The sequence below is a fragment of the Odontomachus brunneus genome, unplaced genomic scaffold (genome assembly GCF_010583005.1).
Source record: "Odontomachus brunneus isolate Ranch 3 - 2012 unplaced genomic scaffold, Obru_v1 Obru_scaffold_024, whole genome shotgun sequence".
Lineage (NCBI taxonomy): Eukaryota > Metazoa > Arthropoda > Insecta > Hymenoptera > Formicidae > Odontomachus > Odontomachus brunneus.
In genome coordinates this window covers 545,840-569,096 of record NW_022639474.1, presented here as the reverse complement: position 1 = coordinate 569,096, position 23,257 = coordinate 545,840, and the positions used below count along the sequence as shown (strand labels likewise).

Here is a 23,257-nt window from a genome sequence, read left to right as displayed (position 1 = left end):
ACACATATATATATATATATATATATATATATATATATATATATATATATATATATAGATATATATTGAATATATTTATACTCTACGTTGAAAATTTACAAGTACTCATATTTAAAAATAAAAACAATAACAATGTCTAGAATTAGGTACTAGTATTATTAGTGTCCAGGCATTGGTACGTTTACTTTAAGAGTATACGAGTACATCAAAAAAGCTTTCTTACTTTTTATATTTGAGAAAAGCCTCCTTACTTTTTTTGAAAAAAGATCCAAGTTTCTTCAAAACGAACATATCAAAGAACATATTGAGTTGATCCATAAGATCGTGTAAATTTTTATCTAGTTGACATTTGCATGTTAGTATTAGAAGAATAGTTCCATACTGTTAGCCATATGCTTTGATAGCCAACATTTCAGAGCATATTTTGTGGTGTAAGTGATAGTATTTAAAAATGTATAGTTGTCTTCGTTCCGACTTGAAAATGGAAAGAAGTAATAAGTTTTTCCGATGCTTTTTCCTTTTTAATTACATAAAAATGGTTAAAGTTTGATTGGGATGTTTTGCCTTACTCATTCACCCGATATTGTTTGCCCCAATTATTATCTGTTCTGCTTATTACAGAACTTTCTTAACGGTTTATAAATTCCGTTTCTTCAAAAAATGTGTAAAATCACTTGAAACGTTCCTTCGCTGGAAAAAGCACAAGAGTCTTACGAGAAGGGAATTATAAAATTATGTGAAAGATGGCAAAAGATTGCCGAACAAAATGGCGTATATATGATTGATTAAAATTGTTTCTAACAAGAATAAAGTACATTTCAATTTTATTTAAAAATCCGCGCAAACTCTGCATCAACTCAATATATTGTTAACACGTTCACTGCCACACGTGCAATACACGTATCACTGCAATCAATTTGTTCCGCTATGCCACGTGCATTAATTTTGACATCTCCAGTTAGTTATTTTGTTAAAAGAGAGAGTCGCATCGAACGTTCCCGACTTCGAGGATCGCTTTCGTTATATTTTCCAGATATTTTGCGGATGCTGCTTCTATCCTATGAACCTACCTTCCGGATTCTATCCTATGAAATATCCTCGAGCTTGCCCGTACTGTTCGCGTTCGTAAATAAGACTCGGAAGTCGGTGTACGCGATCGGTTACGTAGAAAGATTCGCCGATTTATGCGGAGATAATAAGAGGCGCAGCAGATATAAAGATCGGCCACGGAGACATTGGGAAGACGAGAGGTGGCGGTCAATTGGGACACTGCTGGTGATCATAGCGTGAAACTTGTCGAGTATAATGCGATACGTATGTCGGTATAGACCGTTGCCTCTTCGATTTCTCAAGGGCCCTGCGGAATTTCAGTTGCACTTGCAACTAAAAGCCACTGAGCATAAAGGATTTCCCAAAGGAATGCCACGTAATATCGAGAAATATTATAAATTATTCATGACGTAGGGACTATTTGTCCCGATGAGCACCTGAATGAACTTCTAATCGAAAATTTCTAAGAAAGAAAAAAGAAACAAGTTTAATGTGAACCGTCGCAGTAACGTCCTAGAATTTGCTTGAAAATTCCTCAAGCCTCATAAGTCGTCTGACTAAATTTCATTATTTTTAGCGACTTGCTCGCTCAATGCATCTGTTTCTCTACTCGAAACGCGATCACGCTTCCCCCTCGCTTTTTTTCGGACTTATAACGACGTTCTCTCGTTGCATCAGCGAGTTTGTTCGTGCGCTTACGACTTAAATACCAGGTAAATTATTTGCGACTGACTAATTCGATGAAAGTCTGGAAACGAAAAGTGGACGTAATTAAATGGTACGCGACGTCGCCGTTATACCGGTGTCACGCTCGCAGACATATAGCCTTTTCTTAAGGAAGCGCTGTTTCGAACTATGGGCTGCGCCATTCCCTCGGCGAAAAGTAGCGACACAAACATAAGTGTCCACGACACACCCGTTCATTTCGTACCTGCCGCGGAGGTAATCTTGTTTTGGCACGAGGCGAGGCTGGGGTTCAAACTTCCGAGTCATCGTCAAGCCCGACGCCCTCGACGCTACATTTGTTAATGACAAACCCTCCTTTCAAGTGCCTCCTACTCATTGCGCTCGGTTATTTCAAGAATCGCGACGTCATCCGGCCATAATCCAGCCGTAATTATGCGCGTGCTTGCTGCGATAGCGGGTGGTTATTTACAGAACTCGGAAATTTTCCTAGATCTCTTTCCTACGGGACCCACTTTAATCTGCGACGTTAAGGATATTTGCGTAACATCTCTCCACTGTTACGATAAAAAAATAGAAACCTAAGATTCTTTCTTCTCATTTTCTCTCTTGTAACATAAAATTATCGTTATAACGAGGATGATGTCGGGCGATGATACGCTCACTACTGCGTCGCGAATCGCACCTACGCGGACTCCGCTTTGATCATTCACCGTTCTTTGTGCAATCGTCGCGAGGAGAGAAACGTTGTAGAAATTTTCGCAAAATATTTGCTGTTGTCCCGAGCAACGCGCACTAAAATAATCATTTCGTCTAGTTTGGTAACGAGTCTCGACGGTTAAAGTAAGGAAATCCACTCCCAGACAAGGAATAAGCACGACGCCTGGCGCGAGTCAAATAATAACAGCTCCAAAATGGAAAGTAGAGACGAGAAAGCAGAGCTGATGGCTCAAGGCCCCTAGCGAGCACGACTTTAATTGGCGACCAGCAATCCTAGCGAGCGTCATAATAATCCTTTTTATTTAAGGCGCAACTTAAACTTAACACTGTTCGAGCGACCGAGCGTTTAAATCGAGCAAGTTTCCTCGCGACGACAAGCTCCTAACGTCTGTATCCGCTTTCGTTGACAAAAGCGGCAGTTCACAAGGACGAACAAAGTTGGAAGCGTTATATCAAGCCGAGGGAGCTACTCGTTTTAGAAAAGGTTAATCCGCAGCTATCGGATAAAGCTCAAGCATCATCGACGGTGATTCTGGCCGTGGTTTTCGCGACACGTTCTGTTGTTCGAAAAATCTCGCCGGGTCGTCAACCTTTAATCCGATCTTTATTACGCGAAACACACGACGACTCTGGTTTATGCTCGGCGAATGGCTCTTACGCCCGTTGTTTATTATTTAATAAATCTCAGAGCCGCACGATACGGCGTGATTCGCCGGGAACTTTATACGAGGTTTTAGGAAGCTTTTTCAAGTGCGCATCTCCTGCTGAAAGCTTCCATAGGTCGACGTGTCGTCGCGCCGTTCTCGGCCAAATCCCACGGGATAAAGCCGGGAAAAGAGACATCGTTCTCTATGACTAAATAAATTTTAACGTGCGCAGTCAGGCTCGCGATGTATAACGAACAAATACGGACGAAATGTCAACTGGAACTGACGATTGTGCGCAGTCGTACTGTAAAATGTCGAAAACCATATATTAATCTGCAAATATCACGATAATGGATATTAATAACCTCACCGTCTGGCAAGCCGCCTACAATGGCGCGTTAGTAATTTTACAACTACTAATAATACAACTACAATTATTATTATAATTATTATCATTTTTACCTACTTTTATTACCTACTTTTTACTGTATAATTTTACTAATTAGTAAAAAAAGCCAAAACAAATATTACATTTGACACATTTCTTAAATAAAAAGTCTAAAAAAATTAGATATATTTGTCATGTAAATTTTTAATATTTTGCCAATAATATAATTTCAAATATATATATTTTTTAATTTAATTACACCAATATAATCTTTTTAATTAAAACAATATAATATGAATATAACCAATAATATAAATTTAAAATTTATGCAAATAATAATAGACATTTTGTTTTATATTTTGACTTTTTTCTTGTTATCATATACAAGGTGTCTGATGATTTGGTGAGCCAATATACATGCACACGACATGCAATACAACGTTCTTTATTTTACTCGGCAGAAACCTTGCATATTTTTGCACGATTTTACTAAAAATAAATAAATTTATATTCTTTTATAATTCCTAATACAAAAGGAAGATTTCCGTATGATTAAATAAAGAAAAAAGAATCCATTTGAGAAAATAATTCCAAAAAACCACTGTAGTAGCGCGGCGAGGGTATTATATATTTTACTAGCCTATTCCTCCTCTTTGACAAATATAAAAAATTCTAGTTTAAAGACTGTAAAAATTACCCAAAAACTGTTCAAACTATAAAGATTAACTTTTATTACTAATGCACGATAATATGTCGTATTCGTTTCTTTTTAATAAAGCCATTTAAAAATAGCTAGTTGGAAGACTTATGACTACTAATTAGATGGGTATTAGTACATTGAATAAGTAATGCCTCATTCAAGTAATCTCCCTTAATTCTTGTTAATACCTCGACTCTCTAGATATCTCTGGGAAGTGTAATATATATGTAGACTGCGGAGATGTTTATGCGAATATATATATATATATATATATATTTTTTTTTTTTTTTTTTTTTAAAGCACGGAAATGGAGACAGAGAAAAGCAGTAAAATAAAATGTTTCATCTTACGTGTACGGAAAATACAGCTTTGACACAGCACGTATCTTGACGTGAAACATTTTGCATATTTCTATATTTTTATCTGAACTTTTATTTCCACTTTGCTCTATATCGGTGTCCTATTAAAATTTGCACAAACATTCGCGGACTAATGATACGTGGTTTAACCATAACGTTACTCTTCATCAAATGTATAGCTTCGAACGCTTCATTATTCTTCGTATAACGCTCGTTCATTCATATTATGTTATGATATCAAACATAATAGAGCTTCATAATCCGAATAATAGCCATCAATTGCACGTGAGGTCCTTCCAATTGGAGGATTTAAGCTTGAAAGCTTCGAGCAGCGTATCGAAACGCTTTCATAAAACAAAAATAAAAGTAAAAGAAGCGACGTTCTCCTCTAAAAATAGCGAAAAATAATTAACTCTTCAGGTCTGTCGTTCTTTACTCTCGACAAAATGTATCGTTCACTCACTACTTGATACAGCTCACGTTAATTAACAAAAGATCAATCCGATTAATTTTACATCGCATACTCATTATACACCGACTAAGCGTAACGAACGTCATCCGGAACATCACGAAATAAAGCCGAATGAAAAAAAACGACAGTGAAGGTCACACAGCACATAATTTCCGGATTATTCCCACTAGCGGGTCGCCAGATATTATCTTTACACTGTCGATAATTCTAGTCGAAAGAGCAGCGAATAAAGGAAGAAAAGTAGGTTTGCTACGAGTGGCGGCGAGTAGTCCCATTTTCTCAATGGCTGAGACGGAATCATTGTTAATTAACGTGTGACGTATGCCTACTTCAAATCGCAATCGATAATTGCTAATTGATTAATTGACGGCAGTGTTTCGGACTCTCACTCGCCACTTAGCCACGTCGAGATCCTGAATACTCTGCGATTTAGCGTTCGGTCGAGAGTTAATCCATAATTGTAAACAGAACTCTAATTGCTCCTGTCGATATACGCTGGCTCGAGATGTTTCGTCGGCGAGACTACGTCAATATAACATTCGTTCCATGTCCTTCGCGAGTGATTTATTTGAAATATATAATCTTATTCTTAGTGGAGATTTTTTTATATATATTTATATATATTTTTTATTTTTATTTTTATAGCGAGAACTCTTGATAAAAAAATATTCCTTTTCTAATAAAAGTGACCTACTAATCGAAAATTTACTCTTCTTTTTACTATTCTCTTTTGAATCAAAGGAATGTTTATTTGGAGCATCATGCCTTTTTACTAAAAGAAATTTCTTTTAAAAAGCATGACTTTCACTGTAGATGAAAGATGAAATTCCTCTGACTTTAAGAATATTATGCTTAGAACATTTTTCTGACTATGTATAAGAATTTTACTAAAAATAAGATCATATTTATTTTAAATATTTATATAAAAGCCAATAATCTATAATGATTATTGTGCAATGCTAATTCAATAATAAACGCGTTGAACAAGTATTCATAAAATGTTAAGAATGTTAGCAGCAATTTTGTATAAAGATGATTAGTCTTAGCTTCGTGGTATAATTGCTGAATTGAGAAATTGAGTTTATAATTCCTCACATTCTGCAAAAATAATGAGGAAAAGAATCTCTTTGAAGGAATTTATTGTCTATGCAAAAATCTCAAGCTTTTTTGGAAAGGAAATATTTTTGACGATTAATATCTCGGTAGAGAAAAAGATATAATTTTGTTGAAAATATGCTGAATAATTATTACCGCGAAAATATATTTGACTATAATTAAACTATGCGTAATATTACGTGTGTCTCATACATTATTCCCGTTATTCTCCGGAAATTATAATGAGAAATAAAAACTCTCTTTAAAGGGTTTTTCTTTGCAGAAATCTCGAGCTTTAGTGGAAGAAAAATATTTTTGACAATTTACAATTTATAGGAAGAAAAACAGAAACAGAGGTGGTTTTTCCTTCTAGGGAAAATTACAAGGCACACGGGAGCGACGGAGGTAACGAAGCATAGTATGGTACACACTGTTTCAATTACGGAGTTAAATTAACGTTGACCAACACGAACCCGCGAGAGTCATGTTGTGGCTAAACCCGATTACGAAATTACCGATTCTTCATGTTGCGTGATAAAAGAAATAAAATGTTGAATACTGTGGCGGTAAAAGTTAAGTTGGTGAGTGCAAGGCTATGAATAAAAGTTCATCGTTTTCGATTATAACGACTTGTGTGCACACGCGAGTCCTATTTTACATGATACATATAGCGAGTTATCTCAAACAAGACACGAGTCAACCGCGTTGCACGACGGCGGAAGTTTCGAGTAACCCATCTTCGCTTATTCCAACTTCTGCAATATAATCTCACGCGCGGCTCGGTAAAGACTTGCTATGAGTCAGTTCATCAGTATAACCCCAGGTGGCAAAGAGACGAAAGTGTCGATCAATAGCTCGAAACAAAAGAGCGAAACCTAGACCTTGCCGGCCTTGACGCGGCACCATCGGTCATTGCTAATTGCTTCGCGTCAAGTGTCATCTCATAATTAATACGCGCCGATGTCAACAAAGGCGCACCGTCATTTTAGTATAATGACACGCATGCAGCACTTCGGAAAATTGCTGATAACATTTAGTTAATTTCTAAAAAAACGTAACTTCTTTTTTCTGGATAAAACAAAAATATAAATTCTCACATACGTATCTAATCTTGAACAATCCTATTCGTCTTTGAATACGAACATTTAAACTTTCAACATAGCATATATCTGGATAGTACAAATTATCGAAAAATGTCTTAAAGATGTTCAAAAGACGTCAAAAGAAATAGGACGTCTTTTAGATATATTCTTATAAATTGTGCTGTCTGTATGTGTATATTGGGTAAGTCACATAACTTTAGAGTCTAAAATATCTATTATTTTTTATATTAAAGAAAAACATGTGAAGAATAAATTGTATGATTGGAAGGATTAACTGACTACAATATTTAACCCTTCCAACCATATTTCTTATACGTTTTTCTTTAATATAAAAAATAATAGATATTTTAGAGTCTAAAGTTAAGTAATTCATTCTGTATACATACCCACACAGCACAATACTAAAAGATATCTTAAAGATATCAACACAATACTAAAAGATATCTTAAAGATGTTCAAAAGATGTCGAAAAAAAATAGAATGTCTTTTGGATATTTTTTAATAGATTGTACTGTTTGATATGTATACAAAAAAGATGAATCACCTAATTTTATATTCTAAAATATTTCCATTGTTTTTTATATTAGAGAAATATATATAACGAACAAATTGAAAGTGGTTGAAAGGATTAGCTGACTACTATACTATTTATTTACTTAAAGGGTTTATAAAAATTTAATATACTATTTATTTATTCCATCCACACAATTTATTCTTCACACATTTTCCTGTAACATAAAAACAATAGAAACATGTTAGAATCTAACCTTATGTAATTCACTTTGTATATTCAATACATGTAATATATTTTATATTAAGAGCTTTATATTAAGAGCTAAATATTCATATTAAAAGACTAAAACAATAAGAATTGCGTGCATGTTTGGGCTAAGCTTTTACCTTACATTTAAAAAAATTTCAAAGCTGGAAGATCAATGGCTTATCTATACAAAATTGACGGTGTGGCAGTGTCCCTGATTGTCAACTAACAGTCTTAATATCTCGAGAGTCTCTTCACATACATAATCCAAAGTCGATGTCATTGCGTAATAATTGATTCTGTTTGATAAAAGCTACGTTATTGCTCGCTTTCCTCATTGATTCCTGATACTGATGGTACCAGCTTTTAAATTCGTCGTGTTGCTCAACGACAGTGAAGTGAAAAGAGTTTCCTCGATAAAACGGCACAATGGCTCTGCGAGCAAAGTAATGACGCATTTCTCACTTATCGTTTTAATGCAGTTATGCAAAAAGCCGTCGCGCAATGTACACTTTGCCCTGAAAAAGCCGTTCACTTCAGCAATCTTCGAATTGACGAATAATTGACGATAATTAGAGCACATTTTTCACTCGTGCTCTAATTATCATTAATCTCAACTTACCGTCACTTACGTACGTTTCGGCTTTCGATTCTCTGATCGCGACTCGGCTCCTTCAAAACATACAAAATGTTTTAAGGTTATGGTATGTATGCCTCGATGTACGCCGATCACGAGTGTAATTTGAATTAATTGGCAACTTCAAGCTGTTACGCGAATCGCCATTACATTCAGTCTCGCCGACACGGAAACATCGTTACGGCGCAAATTGACGTTCAATCACCGTATATCGCATCAATCGACGCACAGGATCGCAAGTGACTTCGCTTTCCGACCGATTTGTATCTACGCAATGAAATAAACAACAAGTGAGTATCTAATAAACGAACAATAAGTCAATAATTGCAATGACAAGTGAACCGATGCGGCAAACAGTCGGTAGACAGCATCACTAACGAATCGCGTTCTAATCCAATTATTAATTTTTCATCACCTATTCAGATCTGTTTCGGCTCCTCTAGTCGTAAATTATAAGTCGGCTCTCCTAAAATTTCGCGTCAAGGTTAGCGATCACACGCGCTGTTTCTCACTCACTCTTCTGATCACGGCTGTCCTCGTCTCTCAACCAGGCTTTCGCGCGTCCTCTGTTTTCCTCCCTCTTTTCTCCTTTCCCTCTTTTCTATTAACGCTGAAACACTAGTTGTATTTTAAGTACATCTTGCGCGACAGAGTGCAGTTAAGGACAGACATGACGTATGACGTTACCGACATCTACCGACCGTACGAAACCGAAGTGGACGAAAAGATAATAATAAAGGTGGTGACAACTTCGCGCCTTTGCACTGCCGCCATTTCGCTCATTCTCTTTCCTCACGTAGCCGAGGACGCCGTGTAAACAAACATACGGTCGCGGTGTGTCGCGTCAATTAACGCGCGGAATCGTGATCAGATTTGCTCATCCGATCGACTTGTATCTGTGCAACAGGACGAACAGTAAGTGAGAGCCGCGTAAGAACATCAAAGTGAATAAATGTACTGATAATGAAGCAACGGGCGAGCAGAGGACAGTGACGTCAGTAGAAGCCTTGGTGAGTAACATAGATATTATTAATTTCAACATCGATTTCCCCGCGTTTCTCTCATTACAACTTCGCTCTGCGAAAACGTTGGAGCATATACATGCTGATTCTGTATGCATAATCAGATTTGATTTACACGACAATATTGCACAGCACGCGTACCGTAATTTCGTCGTGAGTCGATCGTTGCAGAAAAGCACGAGTTAACCTCCTTACACGACTGTATTAATAGTCGTTACTCGAAACTCGCTTTAGCTGAAATACTCAGATTTGAATTTAAAGTCAAATAAGTTTCAGGCATCGTTTGCGATACATGGAATAAGCTTGTTGTAAGAAGTAAGAATAGGAGTAAGAAATAAAAATAATTTATTTTGCTTACGCCTGTACACACATATTCTGGCTCCCTTATATCAGAAGTATTTCAGTTAAAGAAACACTTCCAGTGTAAGAAAATTAAAGTATAGAAAGATATAAAAATAAAATAAATTGTTTTTATTTCTTCTATTCTTACTTCTTACACTAAGTTTACGTATGCTTCAAGTCATGACTATTAATACGTGTCATGAATACGTTAGAAAACTTGGCAATTCTTTTTCCAAAAAATTATCCTGCTTAATCTTAGTGTACAATGTTGTTGGAAATATTGATTGTGCTTTGTTCGTGAGAAATAATAGCGACAATAATATTTCAAGAAGATGATATTTTTAATAATATTGAAAGATGTTCTGTGTGTAAAATTTTCACCTTACACATTTTTCCGCGATTATTATTTTTATTTTTGATCTCGCGTATGCCACATTTTCGTGGAAACGGAAAGTGACACGACGGAACATTGAAGGAGCCTCTCCTAACGCGCGGTAACTTTTTCCTTTCATCGCACACGTTCTTTTCACAATTGTCGATCCACTTCTCGTCCATGCAGGTGAACGAGGAATTGCATTTTTCTTTTCCTTCCATCCATCTACAGCCCGTCGCTTTCATTTACGTGGATGGCCGAATGTGTGCTGGAAAATCGATATCAATTATCGCGCCATGATTAAAGACGTAATTATTACGGGCAAATTGCTCGTCTACTGTCCGAACGTTTTCTGCAATTTAAGAATAAAAGCAGAATTTAATAGCGCGCCGAGACAGAGGGCAGATCTCTGAGAATGACGTGTTCGTAGTTATAGAATAATAGTCTCATCGCTTCTTGAGTACACCGAAGATACTTCCGGGAATGGAAATTGCGACTGCGAGTCTCGTGGCACGAAACAGTTAATCTCCGCGTGTTATTCACCTGTGTCAACTTTTTTAAAATATTTCGTTGGTCCGGAGATTTCGCGACTTTTAAATTAAAAGTCCGTCAGTCACGATCCTGCTCGGTGTGTATACATGTGAATTTCGTAATTTAATCGTTTCTCTAACGTAATATCCGTAATATCCTTAAACGCACGTGCGCGGATGAAGCAGTAATACGCAGTTTTATAAACAAACTGTGGAGGAGCGGCATTAAAATTATACATGCGACCAAAATAGCTGGGTACTATTTATAATTTGTAATGGCGAGACACGAATTAATTTAATTAAATATGAAAATTAATGCGTATGTTTATTGCGTTGAAGTAAAAAAAGAATAAAATTATATAAATATATAGGGGGGCGGGAGGGAATATTTTCCAGTAGAATGCTCTAATTGATTTTTATTCCATAATGGCATTATATATGCCACATATATATGTATATATGTGTTAGATTATAAATTCTATTTTCGTGTTACACTCGCATACACTGACAGAAAAATATGATTACTTTCGCTCTCAACAAAACTGTTTTGTAATTTTAACCACAAAAATAGTTAGAATAACCATTGTTTTAGTAAGTGTTATTAGAAGGATAGTTATTCTAACTATTTTTGTTTTATTGGAGGCGAAAGTAACCATATTTTTCAGTATAGCTGAAATCACGTGTTTTAACATTTATATGCAATGCTGGTTCTTCATTTCCGTTTTCTGTGTACTATTTGCGATATGTAATCGGAACGATTAAGTTAAACGTGGGAATTAATGCATGTGTTTATCGCGTTGAAATGTCAAGAAAAAAGTGAAATTATTATCAACACGCTGGAATCCCTTCCGCTGGTATGAAATTTTTTTTCTTTTTTAATACTTCTCAGTCATAACAAACAATATAGAAACATTTCCCGGTGAAATTCGCTAAGGTTTTTACTCCGCAATGATATTGTAAATTCCATTACAGATTCCATTTTCGTGTCGCATAAATCCCATCACATATTTTGCATACGTGATGCTGCTTTTACTTCCCCTTTTTGCACCTGTGATTGTGCTACTGCTTATATATCCGGCACATAAATATTAATTATTTACTAGCATATTCGCGTTAATTTTACATGGAAGGTACGCCACGGATACGCCGTGAATTATCGTTGAAATATACGTATAAACGTGCGCTGTTATTTCGGTTGTGGTTCTTTCGCGCTTTTATTTATTGCTGTATGTATCTTAACACTCCGCAACATTCCGACGCATCGTTTTGCGGTTTCTGTCTCTCTCTCTCTCTCTCTCTCTCTCTCTCTCTCTCCCCCCTCTCTTCATTTCTCTCGAACGGGACACCAGAGCAGATGTATTGGAGGAAGCCGCGCGTTACGGCGAAGCAAGTGCACTTCTCTTGTCATCTCCTTCCGCCAATATTTTAGCAGCGACAGTGCATCAGAGTGCATCTCACGTACAAGTAATTTCCGGTTCTATCGATAGCACGTCTTTCAAAATCACCTCGTACATGCGAAGATCGAGGGCTTGTCGCGCGCGCGCTCGCGGCGGCGCAAGTGCGTCAATATTTTCCGTGCATTCGCGGTGCAAATCGATTCGCGGGAGTGCCGTGAAAAATTCGGCCAGCGCGTAACGCGCCCCGCGTGCAACGTCGTAATTTAATCACACGTGTGCGCGATTGGCAGACGCGAAGCGCGATTGTGACGGAGATGTGTGCCGCTTTATTGAATTTAGAGCAATATGTTGCGGGCATATATTGCCCGCATTGCTCCCGGCGAAATTATCGGATTTGCGCTGATTAACATCATGAATCCTTTTGGGATACACGAAATATAGATAGTCAATGGAGCATAATAATCTTCGATTTACAACGGACGGCAATTCGCACTTGAATACATTACGGTCTACTGGCGAGAGGCAAATCGGAGGCAAATCGGTTCCTGCACGTTCAAACTTTCACTTCTCCACTCTGTTTGTTTCTTTTTGTTTAATTGACTTTTCTGTCGCGCGGACAAATGGACGGGGTGTCGTCGAGACTCTTAATTGGCGTATTGATTTTTTATGACAACCGACCAGGCGATTTAATTGAATCTTCCCGATCGGACGGGCAGTTTCGTCATTGCGCAAATGAAATTTTAATATCGTGAATATCTGTCGTGATCGATGTCCGCATTATACATTACGCGCTTTAATTTAAAAACCGTTTTTAATAAAGATAACCGTGTCGTAAAAAGATTAATAGGGAAAAATTATTGGGAAAAATAGCGTAGTCTCCGGACTATTATTACGTACCTTCTGATAATGAATTAATTACAGAAAATGTATATTAAGAATGCGACGATAAAAATGCTCATGTATTATCTGCATGAAATTCGTTACGTTAGTTTGCGAGAAAATAGCGATAGGAAAAAGTTTGCCCCTGTTGTGACGTGAAAGAGGCACAACAGTCCTTTATTTTACCTTACCGTGCCTCTAATTAACGTCCACGCAACAACAATTACGCACGTTCAAGGGATTATCGCGTGGCTGTCGTTTTTATTTTATAATCGACGAATTTGATCACATAATGCCACATCGTCGACGCTGAGTAAAGGTGGTCGGACGTTACGAATAATCAATTGTTTCGTTATCTGGCATCACGTGTATGAGTAAAAGTGAAGCCGACCATAACGCGATACAGTTGTGCTGTACGACAAAGGCTGAGCCGAATATCCATGTAACATCGCGATAATCATCATGGGTCGTACTATCTGTCCGATATAACTCTTTACAGCTAAAGCTACGTCCGGCCGTCAGCAACCTCTGATCAAATTAATTCACCGATCGAGCGCGAAAATATTATTTACGTGATTCGATCAGCCAAAGCAATATTATTCGGAATCCTCTTAAACTACGAGCTAAAATATTTGAGGAATAAAAATATTTATTTATTCGGTAGGCACTATATATAATAATATATTTACTTAAACTATATTCTTTTTTTAGGTAGAATAAATAATTGCTTTCATGTAAAGCTAAGGTTTTGAGAGAATATATTTTCTTGTTTAAAAAATATTTTATATTGATATCAGTATATATGTAAATATGTTATTAGTAAAAAACTACCATACATATTTTTTACTACCTTAATCTACCAAACCAAGTTGATTAGGTTATCATAAGGGGATGAAATCAAAGTAAGGGGATGGGATATGTATATTTATATATCTATTGAATCTTCAAACGCGGACTTCAGATGCAATTGTTTTACTTTTAGCTTTCTTAGCATCTTAACGGCCGAAGTAGCTTTATCTTGAGAGAAAATCGATTGACTTTTCAATATACCGCAAAATTAAACGAAGAGGGAATGATCGCCTCCTCGTTAGAAGTGGAGTAGTTTCGAATGAAATTTCCTCCAGATTTTTATGACTTTTTCGTGCGAAAATATTGACATGTGATGGATTTCAAACGAGAACTGAGGCTGGTCAACAATGCTGCACGTTCTTTTTAGTCAATCGCACCGTTTTGACAATAGAGATGTCAAGTCAGCGACGTGAACACACCACAATGTATCACGCACGTGCTGCTAGCCAACGGCGAAGAATCGCACGTCGCTTTTCGAAACTTTAAACGCCTGTGTCTCCGTGAAAAATCGTACGCACGTGAAATGGAGTCACTCCTCTCGACATTTCATGCTCGTTGCGTGTACACTTGTCACAATGCATATTTGCATGTGCGTGATTACGACGCGCGATGCATCGTTGTGTGTAAAATTATAAGAAAATATTAAAATACAAAAGTAGGAAGTTCGAATGTTTTCATCGTACAAAGTACAAGGTTCCGCGCGTATTTTTGTTCGAAAAATTTTACGCAAAAATTTCCGTATATTTTGTCTTTTTTTCTTTTTTTTTAAACGTTACGTACGATTTTAAAGCCAGAACCAATATTACAACGAAATTCAAGCACTACGCGAGAAATTCCCTATTAATCGATATACAGTTTCAAAATTTCAGCCAATAATTGGCTGTTGGTGTTAAGCTGGCTTTTCTCATTCTATCGTAAGTCTATGCTGAGTTAATACTGGCTGCCGAAAATATATGACCTAACATAAGGCTGATCGTAAAATTCTATATGAGTAGCTAAAATAACGACAATAGATCGCAGCTACGGTTGCAACTAAAGTTCCTCTAGTCAGAGTTAGAATGAAGCATGATGATACCTGATTAGTCTGCATCTGGGAGTGAGAGAGAAGCTTTAAGATTGAAATAACGAAGCACGCTGCAGTTTCTCTCTCGCGCGCTCGCTTACTCTCTTGTTTCCTAAAAATAACAGACGATGTCCTGATTCTGATTTGAGGAACTCTAGCTGTAACTAATAGTGTGTTGTCAACTGTTTGTTAGGTTTCTCACGAGGCATGAGCGTACGATTGCCAAGGCCGATTATAAGTATCGACCTCTTCGTATATGGGATTATTCCGATTTTCTGATAAGATATCGCGATCTTCAAAACAAGACCGATCACGTCGAGTTATTATTTATTGACGACGTTCAAGATTTTAACCGTCGCGGAATCTCGGCAGATCTCTTTCCTTCAATTTTTCGCTGCTCGAGCAAAACAAAGCAATTTTATCGAAAAATACTCCGAGTTCTCGTATTCGAGAGACAATATCTTGTCGATAAACAAAAATAAATTGTATGGTTATTAAAACCACTTTATCAAAGTATACACTGAGAATAAAAAGTGTTCGATATTTATAACTAATAATTACATAGAAAAGTAATCATAGTAGAGAAAATCTGTTTTTATTAAATTCTACTTTATTTTAACAACATCATGTTACTATCACCATTTTCGTGTTGGAACAACCAAAAACTATGACTGGGGCCAGAGGTAACTATAATTTTTATTTAGATCAAGCATTTCTTTTCTCTCAGTGTGAAAGAATGCATAATTTGCTAGATGCATAAATTTATGCAATTTGCTATTTATGTAGATTAAATAAAAAAACAAATATCATAAATTTCTACTCTTTCAGATTACATACAGTGATACAAAATTAGGTTAATGACATTCTTTCGGCAAACTATGGCCTTCTCGCACATAGCAACAGGCAGAAATACAAGTGATATGTGACAACGAAACGTGAATAGACTGCGTTCTCGTCTCGTGCCTCTGTCGTATATATTATTAATACTTTTATTAAAATTTAATTTGCCTCGTATTTCAAATATTATACGATTATGATTTTATGACCGACTGTTTCGAACGTTAGTGGACAAGAGTGTAGGCGCGCTACGTCAAACGAACTGCGGAGCTAACATAATTTGGGGAAGGATTAATACCGTAATGCACATATGTGCGCGCGTTTCCTTCCGTACATATCGACATCGATATTTCTCGAGCGACAGTAATTGTCCTCCAGCATCCCGCGTGCAAAGTATAGATCGAGTGAACAAACGGCTGCGCCAAACCTCTGTTTCCTCGTAAGCCGCTTAGAGAGCCATTGTTGATGCGTTTACATCTGTCACGATCACTCGTCTGACACAGTTAAGGGCAATACCGCTGCGCTGCGGATAATACAACGAGTCGTTCTCGTTTCGGCCAGCTATTTGCCGACTTTTTCTTTCTCGATAGCGTCCTTTATGAGACTTTTTTTTAGCTCGATAGCTATGTTTCTTTCTCTTGCTTTCGTCAAAATGAAATTGGTCCAAGAACGCAAAGAAGCTTGTTCTATAAGATGATCTGTCCGGATTATCGCCGCGATATAAAACGGGAACTGGCCTCCATGTTTATTCATAAGGCGCCTATGCTAATTATCGCAACTTTCCGAGTTCGCGTCGAACTCGGATAAATAAGAGAGAAAACAACATACGCGGGAGATCGGGAATTATAAAACTGTTTGCTTCCACCATACCGCGGATTTGTTGTTCGTGCTTGTGTTTGTCAAACTTCTCGAAAGCGCATTACCGTTTTTGCTGCATTTATCGATAAGTGAATCCCGCGCCTTTGCTTTATCCATTTTTCCAGTCCTGTTAAATCACACAGCCGAAATTAGAGATTTAAGTGCTGAACGCTCAGCAATGCCTCGGGAAGATCACAGGTCAGTCATTGGCACGTGCATTAATAATGGCATATCATCGCGGGATAATGATTAACATATCCGGGTAATTGCCGTCCTATATCGAACGGTATCGAGATTAACCTGGATGCGATTAGAGCTTATTTCGTCGCAGCGAAACAAACGAGATGTTATCGAATGTTGCGCGTGTCAAGCAAGTTTGTGAATTTAAGTTAACATACGTGACGATGTCATGGCAACAATAATAAACGGCGAGGCAGTTAATTATTGTTCTTTTTTGTTTTTGGTTTGTTGGTTTGTAGGCATAAGTGGTCGACATAGAGATCCCTATTAATAATTAAAATAATTATTAATTATAATCGTTAAAATTTGCCTCAGGTGAGACGCTCAGTTTTTAATTTAGAGTCAGACGTGAGTTTTTCAATTGTGAATGTCGAAATTGCAAATGTAATATCACACATATAGTATCTTACGATAAGTTTCAAACAACAATTATTAATATGAGGAGAAGCGAAAGAAATCATCGGCTTCGTTCAAAATTACGCCCGGATCGAGATTTTATCTCTACTTTGGAATTCTCTAAACTTTTTAATGTCTGTATATTTTGAAGGATCAGTGTGTGTGTAATACACATGAAAACTGAAATCCTATTTAACGCTTTTAAATAGCAGGAAATGCTATTTATGCTACAAAATGCATTTAATTGCAAATGTAGATCAAAATGACACACACATATATATAGTATATATATATACACACAAGTTGCTTCATAAAATTACAGCAACATTAAAATACAATTGTTTTACTTCACCTGAAAAATCCGAAATTATTTATTGAGAAGCGCGAAACGAGTACTGTAAAAGCTGTTGTAACGCGTGAATTAGCTGTTGTAACGCACATTAGAACTGCACGACGCGACTCGCGTCACATTATTTTGCAAATTTGCAGCGTAAAAGTAAGATCAACTTTGTCTCCGCGCATTTAGCGCTTGTGTAGGAAAAGCGTGCACTTTCCTATTTAACTTTACCCAGCCACGCCTTTTATTTACTTGCACTTGAAAGAAAAAGAATATAGAGCTACTCACTGGGCGACGAAGCATCCTCGGCAGGAGAAAATCACCGCGTTATTGTTGTATATCTAGCTCAATTGATTTTTTCCAGTCGCGCGCGCGTGTCTCGTCTTCCTCATACCGTCGTACTGCCGAAAGACGCGGATTTACCCGACTCACGCTAGTTGAATTTTCACGGTAAACTCGCGCAACGACTCGACGAAACGGTCTAGTGATTGTCAACCGTCGCGCTTGACACGAGAGCGACCGACTCGTAGAAGCTCCCCGTGCCAGATATGCGCGTTATGAGAAACGTCAGAACACTCAGTGCGCCGCGTACGTCGACGATACACCTGTTTATATCGCGAATGATAAGCTCTCGATCACCTACAACAAGCTAGATCGCGGAGACGCAATTATCTGTCGCCTTTCCGCGCACGTGACGCCTCCGGATTTGAAACTGTGTCGGGATTATTTACACTCTAAACTTCATTATAGCAACCAAAGTCAAGGTTGACCTCAGCGCCAGCTCGATCCTGTTTATATGAGCGCCTCGCAAAGATAAACATAAACATAATTTAGTTGTCCAAAATATAGTTGTACAAAAATACACGGATCAAGAGAGATTTAGAAACTATTGTAGTTTCGCTTTTTATTTAACTTTAGAGCAGACGCACGAATGGTGCGTAAACCGACCTCTCTTCCCGATAAGTCACTGAGACGTTGAAACATTTAGAGACGTTTCGCGATTTAAACAGTTTCCCCGAATAGAATAGAAATTTGGAAACTATTACAGTCTCGTTTTTTTTTGTTCAACTTTAGAGCAGGTGCGTGAACGATGCGTCTCTCTTCTCGATAAGACACTGTAACGTCGAAATTCACGATTTAAACGGTTTCTCTGAATAATTAAAGGAATACTACTTTTCGCACATAATTCGCAGTTACAAAAATCTCAAGAAATCCTCGACGCTTTTCGAAGATCTTTACGTCACGTGATGTGAATTTACAACAACCACTGAACATTACATTGCACGAACATCAATTGATCTGTTCTTTGTAGATGAACTAATAGCACTAACTTCCACTAGCTTTCTCTTTCTCTTTTTACACCAAGTCACAACTGTACATCTGCTTCTTCTTAAATTCCGAAAGTATGCACTAGCTTGGTAATTAATTTTTACGACGCGCGGCAATAGCTTACCTTAAGCACGCTAAATAGCTTTTTCTCCTTTTGTTCGATTTCGGTGGTAAAATATGGCTCGGCTACAAAGAACAGACCTAATATTTCCTACCGGACGTCACATCGCAACACCAACGCGCGCGTGATCTCCGAATTAATTCGCGAAATTTATAAGAGATCTTGAACTGCCTACCCCGAACATTCGCTCGTAGCTTCCGTCGTGTCAGCTCTCGCGTTGGATACACTAGTCCATTTACGTTTCCGGCTTATCAAGCTCGTCTCATTACGCGCGAAATATCCCGGAGCTTGCGGGAGCAGTCTGTTCGAGACCGTCCGCGACGTGTCAGCGCGTCCAACATCGAGCGCCGTTTCAACGCGACTGCCTTCCTGAGATATATCGTCTCTATATCGTTGGATCTTACGCATGTCCGATTTCCGACCCCCTCCTCTCTTTCCCTCTCGCTCAATCTCTCTCTCCCTCTCCCTCTCTCTCTCTCTCTCTCTCTCTCTCTTTCTCTCTCGTGCGCGCACACCCCCGTGACCGGCGTTCGTTTCGAGTTTTCCTCGTTGCACCCGCTCGTCTTGTCGACGCGAGTGCGCCTGTCGACTCGCGCCCAACTCCCCGCCAACTGTTGCTTTCGGAGTTATACAGGGTGGCTGGAATCAAACGGGATTGCACCCTGAACTTCGCGATGTAATCTGAGAGAAAAGATATCTAAAAAATAAAAGATACTCTACGGATATTAATAACGTATTTAGTTATCCCTTTATATTTGGCAGATCTAAACAAATTGAAAGAATCTTTTTAGCATTCAAATGAGGTAGATGATGCCTCTTGCATGTTGTTTCTAAAATATCATTTTAAAAACATATTTTGGACGATTTTTACTATGTAGTGGCAAAAATCGAAACTACTGAAACACCGACGAATAGAACAGGTGAACAGCTATAGAGTTAATGTGTCCTCCATCTGTCGCATACACAGAGAATTTTATGGTAAAGATTATTGTAGAGTTTTGCAATCAAGGAATAGATCGACATTTTGAAATAATTAACTATCAAAATAAAAATTTTCACAAGTTTCGAGTCATCAACGGTGGACCCTTTTCGCGAATGAAACTTCGGCACAAACACGTGCGTGTCTTAATACTTTCATTTCGCCCGGCGGTTAAACGATACGCAGCACGAAACGGAATATTGAACGTTTGCACCATATTTTACCATCGAAATCGAACAAAAGGATCGATCAAAAAGCTATTTAGCGTGCTTAAGGTAAGCTATTGCCGCGCGTCGTAAAAATTAATTACCGATAAAACGACGACTTCTCGTGTTCGTAAATATCACGTCTCGTATAGGAGACGTATAATGGAAAATATCCGCCGCCGAGTCCGTATACATATTCTGCAGCAAAACGAGAATGAACGCGAAAAAAACAACGCGCGCATTTAACGCTAACAACGGTTCGCACTTCATTAAACGATCGACTTCGTAATCAGAAATAATTAAGAAGCTTACGTGGTACGCTACCACGGCGAACGGCTATCAAACTCGGAGTTTGCGATGTAATTTTCGCAGATGCGTGCGGCATATGATACACTAGCGTCGAAATTTCGATCATCCAACACAGGCCAAAGGAGAATTTTGATGGCGCTGCCGTCGAAATTCGTTATATTTTTCACGGTTCCTCTCTAAAGCTAGAGGAATTAAATTAGCAGGATCAAACCGAACTTACATTATCTACTATTTATTTTGTATTAATTTATACCACCAAAAAATTTTATACCTCTCTCTGGTGCCATTTTGGAAAAAACAGTGGCGCTGCCAACTTAATATTAAGTTAATATTAAGCAGAACGACACGAAAAAGATGAAGAAAAAGAAAAACAAGTACATAAATAGAAAGGCCCGAATTTATACTAATTTGTATCACTAAAAAGAAATATTGTACTTTGCGCTATTAAAAAAACAATAATAGTGTTGGTAGCTTGATATTAAGCCAGTAGGACCATACGAAAAAAAGAACAAGTGTACAAATAGAAAGCCTGAATTTGTACTAATTTTTAATTTTGCACTTATTCTTGTCGAAGGAACTCCTGATTGATTCCATTTATATTATATTATGTAAAGGTACTTTACTCCTAAAGCCAATAAAGATTTGGAAATGGGTATGATTTTCGAAGGAATGACGTGGGTACAAAATCTGAAATTTCATATTCGTATAGTACGAATTGCTATGCCTCCATTGTTAACAACGTCACAATTTTTCCAAAACTGTACGAGAGAGGTACAAAATCTCTTTTGGTGGTACAAATCGGTACAAAATAGATATTAAATAAAGTGGTAGGACCGATTTGATTCTGCTCGTTTGGTCCTGTTAGCTTTAGAGAAGTGACTTTAGATCAATCTCACTTATCTGTCTACGCATTTAGGGAAACACGATTGATTCAGGTATTCGCAAGCATCCGGTGGTTTCGTGAGCTTTGTACTAGAGAATTCCTCGTGTATTATCGCCTAATCAAATCACGATATCGTCATGTCCCGGGATTATCGGCTTTTATCGTGCTTCAGTCAAATAAATGTTTCACCCTTTCAGTTGAAACGGCGAGACTCGCCCGTCTGAGTTCTCTGCGCCAAAACAAACGGTGAATCAAATCCACGAATAGTTCGGAATTATTATTGGAACGTTGTAAATGAGAGTTATTTTCAAATATTTGCATGCTTTTTGTTAAAATATTTTCATATGTTTTGTTGTATAAAAATTCAGCAGTCTGAGTGAACACAGTTGCGTACAAATAAGTCACAGTAAGACAAGCGATTAACGAATTGTTGAGAAAAATTTTTTCCTTCTCAAATGTGTGATAGTATCGCACTATCAGATGTTAACGCGCAATAAATGTTAGATCGTGATAGGAACACACACATGTGCAATAGTGAACTTTTAATCTGAAAGATGCGGATATAATTCGTTTCAGAGAGATTTCACACGCTTATTAAATTTAATTAATTAACATTTTGTTTATTAAATTAAATTAATTAACTTAATATTTCGCGGCTGTACTAAGAGAGACAAAATGACTTCTCCCGGTAATTATGGATAAAAGGCGGAAATTGATTAGCTTTTCGACTCGGAAGTGAAAAGCGTCAGTCAGCGTTCTTCGGCGACGGATGAAAGGAACCGATTGGGAATATAGGATAGGCGCTGTGTAATTGAGAGGAACTCATGCGTATTCGTGATCGTCGACGATACTGCTGATAACATTCTGCGACTAAAGAATCATGATATCAGCAGCAACGATAGCGTACTGATTTAATCAGACAGAGAGAGATATTGATTTATTAATGGCCATTACATAGCGACTTCCGGCAAATCAAGATTATGCCGACCAGAAATTTATCTCATGATCCTGATCAGTTATTTAGTCTGTAGATGATATTATCGAACCCCAATTATTAATAAGGACTTAATTATTAATAATTTTTATTATTAATAAGGTCCTGATGCCACGTGTTGCATTATATAACTTATCAGGACCTGATTAATAATATCATCTTATATATTGAGAGGAGAAAGATGTTTAACAAATAATAAATATTTGTTTGATGGGTTCTAATAACATATATTTATTTAAATCAAAATTTTCTTTAATGAATACACTAATAACACTGGCAACTCTTGGTATTTTTATTGTGTGGATTTTCAAATATAGTGAGAGAAAAATATTTAAAAATTAATAAGTAATATTTATACTTTAATCTATATTCTTTTATTTAAATAGAGCAAATAATTACTTTTATGTAAAGTTAGAGTTTTTCTAAGGTTTTAAGAAAGTTTATATTTTCTTATTTGAAAAATGTTTTGTATCAGTGTAAGTAAACACTGTAGCTACCGAGTAAATATTTACTATTTCTTAGATATTTCTTCTCTCAATGTACAGAACCGTATCAAGCTGACATCAAGCTAATGAAAACCTTGGAATAAATTTTTGGTCGGAATTGTGTAAGTAAACACTGTAGCTACCGAGTAAATATTTACTATTTCTTAGATATTTCTTCTCTCAATGTACAGAACCGTATCAAGCTGACATCAA

The 23,257-nt window shown here is 37.2% G+C and overlaps 2 protein-coding genes across 19 annotated transcripts in view; one reads left to right on the top strand and one right to left on the bottom strand.

Annotated features, from left to right (window-relative positions):
* The window catches only part of LOC116842313 (parathyroid hormone/parathyroid hormone-related peptide receptor-like), a 59,274-nt gene extending 36,426 nt beyond the window's left edge, over window positions 1-22,848 (bottom strand). For 8 of the 17 annotated variants that reach the window (XR_004377707.1, XM_032811329.1, XM_032811338.1 and 5 more), the window contains exons 1-2: window positions 19,192-22,848; window positions 18,027-18,387 (exon numbers count right to left, since the gene is read on the bottom strand). The gene's annotated coding sequence lies outside the window, so the exon portion shown is untranslated. Of the gene's footprint in view, window positions 1-8,123; window positions 8,497-8,600; window positions 8,785-18,026; window positions 18,388-19,191 lie in introns of those variants that run through there. The other 9 variants (XM_032811339.1, XM_032811347.1, XM_032811333.1 and 6 more) reach the window with 8 other exon arrangements.
* The window catches only part of LOC116842314, a 187,908-nt gene continuing 173,418 nt past the window's right edge, over window positions 8,768-23,257 (top strand). The window contains exons 1-2 of one of the 2 annotated variants that reach the window (XM_032811349.1): window positions 8,768-8,905; window positions 9,523-9,625. The gene's annotated coding sequence lies outside the window, so the exon portion shown is untranslated. Of the gene's footprint in view, window positions 8,906-9,274; window positions 9,626-23,257 lie in introns of those variants that run through there. The other variant, XM_032811350.1, reaches the window with a different exon arrangement.